This window comes from Electrona antarctica, assembly GCF_951216825.1.
Source record: "Electrona antarctica genome assembly, chromosome: 6".
Taxonomy (NCBI): domain Eukaryota; kingdom Metazoa; phylum Chordata; class Actinopteri; order Myctophiformes; family Myctophidae; genus Electrona; species Electrona antarctica.
Genome location: NC_136811.1, coordinates 3078825 through 3090040, shown reverse-complemented (window position 1 = coordinate 3090040; position 11216 = coordinate 3078825). Strand labels below are relative to the sequence as shown.

General features: G+C 38.6%; 1 pseudogene across 1 annotated transcript; it reads right to left on the bottom strand.

Moving 5' to 3' along the window:
- Positions 1–6424: 6424 nt before the first annotated feature.
- LOC306924144 (zinc finger protein RFP-like) lies at positions 6425–9581 on the bottom strand (annotated as a pseudogene). Its single transcript, XR_013792515.1, has 2 exons — positions 9485–9581; positions 6425–8168 (listed from the first exon to the last, which is right to left on the bottom strand). The product of XR_013792515.1 is annotated as a zinc finger protein RFP-like (transcript).
- Positions 9582–11216: the final 1635 nt, after the last annotated feature.

The window sequence follows — 11216 nt, the reverse complement described above, 5'->3', positions numbered from 1 at the left end:
TGCTTTGATTGTTTCCTCTTGATACCTGTCAAACACTACATCAATCCTCCGGCAATGCTCCAGGTTGGCATATTCACCAAATGTTGTAATTGCAGGTGGCTTCATTTCCAAGTGCCATCAATGAGCAGCAGCTGGAATCATCACGCGTTCAGGGGTTTGGACTTGTTCTGTCAGTATGTTTACTAACACAGATTTGTTGGTGGAATGTAGACGACCATTCTAAACAACTATCCTCTCTTTCTCTCAATTCAATGCAATTTAAATAAAGGTGAAAATGCACTAAACCGCGGCCAGTCGGAAAACTGGCGAGTTCTCCGTTTAAAGAGTGTAAAGCACCCAGGATTACACTACTAGACAATTGACACTGGGTGAAAAAATATACAAATGGGTTACAAAAGTCGTGGAATTAAAACTACAACAAAAGAAGCTTCCAAATATTCCACATTTTATTTCAAGATTCCTATCTATCTGACACTTGTAGATTGTTCAAATAACCGCTATACACATAGGTTTAGACCAGGTCAGAGCCATTACGACTCTGATGGGCCAGGTTACATATTTCTCTCACAATAATCTGATGTGGCATCTCTTATGTTGTAGTACAAGACTGTAGATCTACGTCATGGCTAAATGCTTCAAATATTACTGTCTTCCACCAGGGGGCGATCGGTATTAACGGAACTGTGCCTCTATCTCCATTACACAATGTGCATGCTTGAATTATTATTGTGGAGAAAACTATATATATATTTTTTTTAATCTTCACATAAATAATTGTTCCCTGGCCAGTTTGTGGTCTTTTATTTATTTAAAGAAAACCTCTGTAAAGCTAGGTAGTAGCCTAATGATCTAGGTAGTAGGCTATGACTCACTAAGGGATTGAGCTACACTATATAATTTCCCAAAGTGGTAAAATGAACTCCATCAGGCAGAAATTGGCCAGGGCAGTCAAACTGTATGCAAGGATGAGCCACGATGCTCCCACCTAATAATTCCCTTATAGCCATCACACTTTTCACCCATTTTCTGGCCTTGTTGATCTTCCCAGGCCTTGCAGCACCCCGCCACTGACATCTCTGGCTGAGTTCACAGAAGACAATCTTCATCTGTGGGAATGGTGTTGTGGAGGTGCTGCAGGTCCTTCTTCATGTCATTTACAAGATCTACACTCTTCACCTTCGCCAGGTCGGACAGGACTGACTGTGAACTTGGAGCCAGTCAATGCATTAAGCTTGGCTATGGTGGCTAACTGCTAACAACAAAGTTCGCCTGATGATTAGTCACTCTTGTGGTGTTTTCCCCTCTCCCCCTTCCATAATGCTATGTCCGCGTGGGGTCTGCGTCGGTCGGAGATATTAAATAATTAAATGACCGCGTGGTTGTTTCTGTTTGACACCGACAGACAGATGGAGCAGCAGGTAGGAAACAGGATCGTAGTACTGCAGTATGAATCGGCCCGTAACGTATAACGGCGTGTGTGAGATATGAGAGAGAGAGAGAATAGAGTATACCGTAATATAGGAAGAGAGAGAGAGAGAGAGAGAAAAAAAGGAAGGAATGAATGGAAGGAATGCGGTGAAACGGTTAGTCCATTATCTATTGAATCCCCTTTATTCTGACCTTGTTTATGGTGAGAAGCCTATACTAACTGTATTTCACACAACAAGTAGGCTTAATACATCCCATTTTGGCGAACTGAAATAGCACTAGCACTGTACACTAAACACTCAAACACCAACTTTATACACTTGATGCAGATCAAATATGTAGGCCATCACAGTCAAAATGGCGCCGGTAGGCCAGTAGGGCTACCGTGACGTCAGCCTTGCATTCCCTATTGCTGTTATGGCCGATAACCGATGTCGATATGATCTCATTCTGTATTAAGACAATATAATCATTTTCACCATTCTGAAAAAAGGCTTAGGCCTATAAACTTCAAACCCAGAAAACATTGATATAATTTGCAGCCTTCAACATAACAAAAGTCAGGCTTTTTTATTATCTTTTTCAACATAATTATAAAATAAAATCTCTTCTAAAACCGATATATTATTTTACAGATACCGATGACCGATATATCCTTTTAAGGGCAATATCGGCCGATACCGATGTGTTTGCCGATTAATCCCCCATCACTACCACAAACCGAACATGCACATCAGGCCCGGCTTCAAATCATGCACCCCTTGCACGTAGTGCGGCACTATTCTTGCTCAAATGTGAATCTGGATTTTCCTTCACAAGAATTAGGATCACGATTCTCATTTTTTCCATGAAAATATACATATATTGTCCTTAGTCTGTAGTTGCTGAACATTAGCCTACGTACTACATTCACAATGTGTCACCTGGAGCCATAACTACTGTGGCTTTAAACAGACAACATCAAAGTGCTTCAAGACTTAAACCTCTCTTAAAGTCTCTCTCTTTATGTAGCAAAAACATAAGAGTAACTCAAATGAACTGGACAGCTGCACCATTCTGGATCAAATGTATAAATGAGATCTCACAGGTGTCTGAATCTATGCTGAATAAACCAATGGATTGAACTTCATATTATTAGAACATGCTAGACTAGTTCATACTGCCAGTGGTCGCTAGAGGGCAGTGCAGTCCACATGTGTGAGCAGTAGCAGACTGACACGCAGTCTAGGTTGAAAGTATCTCTTCAGTCCAGTTATTACATTCTATTAAAACCTAACATTGACAACTAACTGATTATTCATTCATTCTGACTGTCTGGACCTGGTTATTGATGTGTGCAATATGTATTTCTGGTGATATTACTGTGATTTGGTAGGTAATTAAATGTATTCCTGATATATTACTGTGATTTAAAGGTGATTTGTTAACTGCACAGAGCTGAGATGCCAACAAGACAGAAAGTCTGCCTCTGCAAAGTGAACTGTTCTCAAAGTTGACACAGTGACACTAAAGTTTATAATAGGCCTTAATGGTAAAAGTGGTTAAAACAAAAGCTAAGGCAACACAGGTGCGTTCCATGTGTTATGGACTAATTGGTGTCTGGATGTGTCATTTATAGATAGATGTGTCAAGTGACATGATTTCCAGTTTATTCAAGTCTATTAAAGCAGGATCACTATGAATGAATGAAGTTTATTTCGGTGCTTTACATTTACATGTTAAGTTTCATCATTTGCATTTAATTTTTTTTACAAAGGGGTAGCACCGAAAAGGTCTAGGCTGAAGCCGAAGCTTATTTTGTCTAGCCTTTAAGAAAATAAACAAAATACAAAATTAATACAAAAAAAAGAAACATAATACAAAGGAAACAGAAATAAATAAAGCATTTTTTAGAACTTAGTCATTTTAGAACTTGATAATAATCTTATGTTAATGTTTAATAGTGTTAATAATAATGATCTTATGATAATGTTTTATATCTATTTAATACCCTACTTTTAAATAGCTTTTTAAATTTGATAAGTGATGTGCATAGCTTTAGTTCATTATCCAGGCTATTCCACAAGTCAACCCCTATTTTGGATATACATCTACCCTTTGTGTTGGTCCTTGCCCCTTTTTGTTTTAATACACATGTCCCCCTGAGGTTGTACTGGGATTCTCTCATTTCAAACAGCTCCTGTATGGATAATGGTAGTATTTTTTTATTTATTTTGTACATGACTATTGCAGTGTTTAGGTTGACTATATTTTCGAATTTTAGTGTGTTTGCAGATGAATAGTGGGTTTGTAGCTGCAAGATATTCAGTTTTATTTATGATTCATATGGCCTTTTTTTGTAACATGAAAATTGGTTTTGTTATAGTTTTATATGTGTTCCCCCATACCTCCACACAATACGTTAAGTATGGAAGTATGAAGGAACAATACAACGTGTATAGTGAATCTTTATTTACTAGGTCATTTATTTTATATAATATAGTATATTGTTAATTTAACTATTGTTGAAATGAGCCAGTTAAGGACGTGGTTCGTTATATCTAGCATGTTATATCTAACATGAATAGAGTCTGCACACTGGATAATGCAGTCCACATGTGTGAGCAGACTGACACATGCAGTCTAGGTTGAAAGTATCTCTTCAGTCCAGTTATTACATTAAAACCTAACATTGACAACTAACTGTGATTACTCATTAATTCTGACTGTCTGGACCTGGTTATTGATGTGTGCAATATGTATTTCTGGTGATATTACTGTGATTTGGTAGGTAATTAAATGTATTCCTGATGTATTACTGTGATTTGGTACGATGATTTGTTAACTACACAGAGCTGAGATGCCAACAAGTCTGCCTCTGCAAAGTGAACTGTTCACAAACTTGACAGTGAAATACTACATCTAGTCCACTGTACATCCAACCAATAAAATACTACATCTAGCCCACTGTACATCCAACCAATACAATACTACATCTAGCCCACTGTACATCCAACCAATAAAATACTACATCTAGTCCACTGTACATCCAACCAATAAAATACTACATCTAGTCCACTGTACATCCAACCAATAAAATACTACATCTAGCCCACTGTACATCCAACCAATAAAATACTACATCTAGTCCACTGTACATCCAACCAATAAAATACTACATCTAGCCCACTGTACATCCAGACAATAAAATACTACAGGACAGAAGAACAGGTCAAGACAGATAAATAGAGTCTTTACACTGGATAATGCTCCATGAATATTTATTGTAAAACCATATAATAGTTATTGTTTCAAACACAGAACACTTCTGTAGCAAATCAAAGACATGCAAAAACAATGTGGCACAATTCCTCGTTAGATGAACTCCATAATATACATTGATCAATGTGACATAACCCATTAAACCCAAACACCAACAATCACCTAAACTTAATGTAACTAATGTGCATATAATTAATTACAACAGTCGATTTATTTTGAAGAACAATAATTTCCATCGTCTATAATAACACTAGACCTGTGTCCGTGGGACATCCGGCCTACTTGGGAATGATGCTACCTTGCAGAATATTAGCTTTCCTATTTAATTAAATGTTCTATAGTAATATTATTACATCCTATTTAATTAAATGTTCTATAGTAATATTATTACATCCTAATTCATTAAATGTTCTATAGTAATATTATTACAAGACTGATGATATTAATCCTGCACATTAATGAACAAAAATGTAACGTTGAACTGAAACCTGAATGCTGAAGTCTCACAGGAGGGATTTCAGCTAAATACTCAAATGAAGCACTCGATTTAACATCAGGATATTTTATTGTTCAATACGTTGACTGATAATAATACCTATCTACCTGACCTACGTTTTCTGAAAAACTAAATTTGATATTTATTTTCAAAAAAATATATGCAAAATTTTTGCTATACTACTATCAACTGTCGTTGTTGTTACTGTCAACAACAACAACAACAACCTCAAAACGCGTTCCTGGATTGAAAGGTATAGTTGTGTGTAGCATTCCCGGTCTAAATTGGTTAAATGAAAACTAACCTTTTCATGTCAATCTGAGGATTAGTCTAATCTAATAATCCTCTAATAATCTAATCCTGCCCATTAATGAACAAAAATGTAAAGTTGAACTGAAACCTGAACACTGACGTCTCACAGACAGGGATTTCAGCTAAATACTCAAATGAAGCACTCTATTTAACGTCATGATCTTTGACTGTAATTTATGTTTCAATACTGATAAGTTCAATAGGTTGACTGATAAGAGTTCAATAGGTTGACTAATAGAGTTCAATAGGTTGACTGATAATAGGTTGACTGATAATAGAGTTCAATAGGTTGACTGATAATAGAGTTCAATAGGTTGACTAATAATAGAGTTCAATATGTTGACTGATGATAGAGTTCAATAGGTTGACTGATAATAGAGTTCAATAGGTTGACTGATAATAGAGTTCAACAGGTTGACTGATAATATAGTTCAATAGGTTGACTAATAATAGAGTTCAATAGGTTGACTGATAATAGAGTTCAACTGGTTGACTGATAGAGTTAAATAGGTTGACTGATAAGAGTTAAATAGGTTGACTGATAATAGAGTTCAACAGGTTGACTGATAATAGAGTTCAACAGGTTGACTGATAATAGAGTTCAATAGGTTGACTGATAAGAGTTCAATAGGTTGACTGATAGAGTTCAACAGGTTGACTGATAATAGAGTTCAATAGGTTGACTGATAATAGAGTTCACATCAATCACTTCTCTTCATTAGGACAATAAACCTGTTAATGAACCCTTCTATATAAACACACATTGGTTCTTAACCCATTTAGACCTGAGTCCGATTCTAAACGCTTTCTAAATCCTGACCTATGTTTTCTGAAAAACGAAATGTTTAATGTCTAATTTGTTTATTTTTTTAAATGAAAAAACTTGATGTTGCTATATGGTGTACAGCAACAACAACCTCAAAGGGGGCTCCTGGATTTAAAGGTATAGTTGTGTATAGCGTTCCTGGTCTAAATGGGTTAAATGAAAACTAACCTTTTCATGTCAAGCTGAGGATTAGTCTAATCTGTATGATTGACAGGAGAGATGATCAGAGGAGCAGAGTTTTTACCAGCTATATAAACACCAGGACTGAAGTATGGATATAGTTTCTCAGTGAAGGAGCAGCCAGTGAAAGAGTAGAGGTGAACTCTGGTCTCCACATCATAAAAGGAGACCAGACCCTCCTCATAATCCACAAACACTCCCACTTTCTGGAGCTCCTGTTTTACAGGGAGGAGGACAGAAGGATCATCAAGAGCCATGTACTCGTTTCCATTCCTCAACCATATAGTCCAGTAACCATTGCCGGGACTCTGTCTGATGTCTCCCTTCCTGTCGATGGACTCTCTGGCCACTCCTACATCCCACTCAGTGTTACCTCCAACATGAACCACATAGTAGAACCTTCCTGAGGAGAAGCTTTGTTTTCCTAAGACATCGATACATGAAGAGAATCTCTCTGTGTTGTCTGGGACATTCTTCTTTACCTTTCCATCACTCACTTGTTTTCCATCCTCAGACAGGATGAGTTTGCAGTGTGCTGTATCAGGGTCCAGAGTTACATCCACTGCATATCGCTGGATCCTCCTCAGCTCAGCATCACGCAGCTTCTTCTCCATCTCTTGACTGAGTGTCTTCTCCAGCTGAGCCACAGCTGTCCTCACAGTCCCCACATATGAAGATGGAGGGACATTGACCTTTGTCCAGTCCTTGGTGGGTGGAGGGGTGTTGATGGATGAGAGGTTCTGGAGGAGGTGGAGGTGGTCTTCAGTGTGTGAGAGCTGCTTCAGCTCAGAGCTTCTCTTCTCTAACTCAGTGATTTCCTGTTGCAGCTCTTTGATGAAGCCTTCAGCCTGTTTCTCTGTTGTTTTCTGCTTGCCTTCGATCACATCAATGAGCGCAGCCTGGCTTCTCTCAATACAGCTGATCAGAGCAGTGAAGACCTGCACACTGTCTGCTATCTCTCTGTCTGCATCTTTCTTACTGAGCTCTACTGAGTGTGACCTCCTGAATCTTCACTCGTCTCTCCTGGATCATCTGCTGAACTTCAGCCTCTGTCTTTCCCAGCTCAGCCTTCTTTCCTTCATATGCCTCTTCCAGAGATACAATCTGATGTAACTTGTGGTCTGACTCAGTGCAGAACTGACAAACACATATGAGGTCAGTCTTACAGAACAGCTCCAGAGGTCTGTCATGTTTCTTACACAGAATGTCTTCCAGGTTCTTCACAGGGTTGATTAGTTTGTGTCGTTTTAACCTTAAGACTCTGCGATGAGGCTCCAGGTGAGTGTCACAGTAGGAGGTCAGACACATCAAGCAGGACTTCAGGGCTTTGAGTTTGGTCTCAGTACAGACGTCACATGAGACTTCATCTGGTTCAGCAGGTTCTGGGTTTGTGCTGGAAGTTTGTCTCTGCTGCTTTGACTTCCTGAACTGATCAGCCATCTCAGAGAAGACTTTATTAACAGAGAATTCTGGTCTATTACAGAAGGTTTTGTTACACAGTGGACACTGACACACATCCTTAGTGTCCCAGTAATGTGTGATGCAGGTGTTGCAGTAGTTGTGTCCACATGGAGTGGTGATTGGATCAGTGAACACATCCAGACAGATAGAACACAGGAACTGCTCTTCAGACAGGAGACAGCTGACAGACGCCATTTCTTCACACTGAGAATAAAAGTGAAACAAATGTAGTTTTGGGCTCTACTTCTCACACATATATAGTTATCTCTATCGGGCCAGAGACTATAATGTTTAGCCCTGTCTGTTTGTCTGTTTGTATTGCTTTGGGCCACTAATCTCTGGCACCGCTGGACAGATCGATGTGTAACGTTTGTTTAATTAAAAATCCAATTAAACAACGTTAAACTCACCAACATTCCAGCTGTAGCGAAAGCTTGAACATCCTCTTTCAAACTGCAAAGCGTTTGTTTCATAAAAACCCACCGTAGACATGTTATGATCTACTTTCTGTAAAGAAATTCTCTGCCGTGATATTGTGTTGGAGTTTGGAAGCTGTTTTTATTAACGGGTTGTTGTGCTGCTGCCTCTTCCATTGTGAGAAAATTCGAAAACAGGAACCCTCACCACTTAAACCAAATAATAACCTGCACAGAATGTCTTGACAGAAAGTAGCTCATAACATGTCTACGGTGGGTTTTTATGAAACAAACGCTTTGCCACTCGAAAGAGGATGTTCAAGCTTTCACTACAGCTGGAATGTTGGTGAGTTTAACGTTGTTTAATAGAAGCAGATCGGAAATGCAATTTGGATCAATGGGATGTCATTGGAGGGTATTGCAACTCTAGATTAATCCCATTATAAAAACATTCTAGTGTTGCAAATTGTGGCTAGATGGCACTATAACCGGCCGCTTCACTTTTTGGAATATAACCCTCGAACCACAGCATTTACAGTTAAATAAAAATCAGTGAAAATATTGTTCAGATTCCATTTCGATTTGCTGCTGGTTTGCGACAGGAGCCCATTTAGCACAAAATACATTGCAGCGCACGCACACACGCACACACGATGAGGACATCTTATCTACATTGATTACAATCAGTAATATTCTTCAGCTGTGTTTGTGTTTATTCACCTTCATAGGATATTTGGATAATAAGTCGACTTTCTAATGATTGCAATGTAAATACAACAATGTCATGATGGTCTGACATAGATGATGACATTCAGTTGGCCACATTGCATAATATCTTATCATTTCACGTCTGAAGTGCACATTGATCACATGATCAGGTTGTTTTTCTCCTGTCAATTATTCTCAATAGGCCACACACACACACACACACACACACACACACACTGACACACACACACACACACACACACACACACACACACTAAACAGCCTGGATTTGGGTAAAGTGAAAAACGTGCTTCCTTGCAATGATGAGGATTAAACAGAATGACTGACTAAAGGTTTCCTTGTTAGGATAAATCATGAACTAAATGCAGGACTCACCAATGTTGAAGTTGTCAGTGTTTGTGTAAAACGTGCTGTTGAAAGGTTTTCCACAGACTAGAGAGAGTGAGTCGCTGCCACCAAACTTTACACTGTTGTTTACTTTCGTTTCACTAGAATTTACTCACTGAGGAAGTGGAGCTGTTAACCCTTTACTGCCACCTGCTGGAGGAAACACTTCATTTGAACCCCAGCATCCAAAACTGTATAGGGGAACATTATCCAAAAATAGCCGACCTGTGATTTGACCATAAAGTACAAGTACAAGTACTAGAATACACTGGGACAGCTATAGGGGTAATAATAACCATGCTGGCTTGTGATGGACATTTGTTATTTTCTCCCATATACCAGTAAGACGCGGCAGTAACTCTTTGTTGTGCTATTTTGCTTTGTGTGCTGTGTTATGAATTATTGAGTCAACACTAGAATGGTAACTGATGGATTTATAATGAAGATAAAACCCATTAGTTGCATATAAAAATGCAGAAGGGACCATTAATGATTCAAGATATAAAGGACTGTATAATACTGAATTACTGAGCTTCACAGGGCTAAAACTATAAAAATACTTCTAAGAAAGTATTTAAAAGTACTGATGAATACTCAGCACCACAACTAGGCAGAGAGCCTATGACCAAGTTAACAATTAGCTTTAACAGGATTACTTTAAGCAGAAAGAACAACTTCCAAAAGTTGATCTGAGCAGGAAATACTCTTTTAGAAAAATACCTTGTACCCAATTAAAAAGATGACACCACCAGGAAGAAGGATTGTCCAGTCAGCAGATTATGGTTTAGTGTCTATTCATTTTCAGATCAGAGAGACAGGACAGATCCACACACAGCCAAATAACTCTCCCCTGTACCACAAGCAGGCACAGGGTAGTCTCTGACGAACAATTCATTTCAAAGGCATTAATACTGTAGAATACAATTGTTGATACACATTTCATTGGCTGAATACACAGTTAATTTCCACTATTCCACGCTGGCACTGGGTGTCGAGCGCTCATTGGACCAGCACATAGATGATGAGGCTGATATTGTGACAGCTTCCTTAGTTCCGTCATTGAGAGCCATAGGCCGGGAAAGCGCTGAGGCTGGCGTTGCTATGGCAACCTGAAGATAACATTTCTTCCCGGCTAGCTGTGAACTCTTTACAGAGAGAAATGCTCCTATCTACTTTCTCACTAGCCACCAAGGTCAAATACATGCAGTGTTATATCCAAATAGACCTCTCAGTATTCAAGCTAACTTTTGACTGGGGACAGACAGTGAGTCTTAACTTGGCGTCAGGCAATCCATAATATAAATATGAAGGATAATATAGGGCTGAGATGATTAGGCACGTGGATGGTGACATGACATAAATAGGATAAGGAGAACACAGTCTGGGCCAAAAGGAAACATTGACACAAGTCCACAAAAATACCAAAATAGCAGATCTACCATAACTCAAAATGATCTATCAGTAACTTGCAGAGGAAAACGTATAATAGAATTGTAATGTGGCCTAACTTGTTACTGCGAATATAATGTGAATAAATGTCAACTTTTGTGTAACTTGGTGTCTTTCCTGAGCCTCCCTACCCAGTTTTAAAGCTAACAAACCCTTTAAAGTTAAAGCCTTAAATGGCTGTTGGTGAAATTCCAACTGGCGTAGTCTAGTATTGGTGTATTGCAGTAACCTATAAGTCCATATGGTTACACATCATTCGACGAGAGTCATA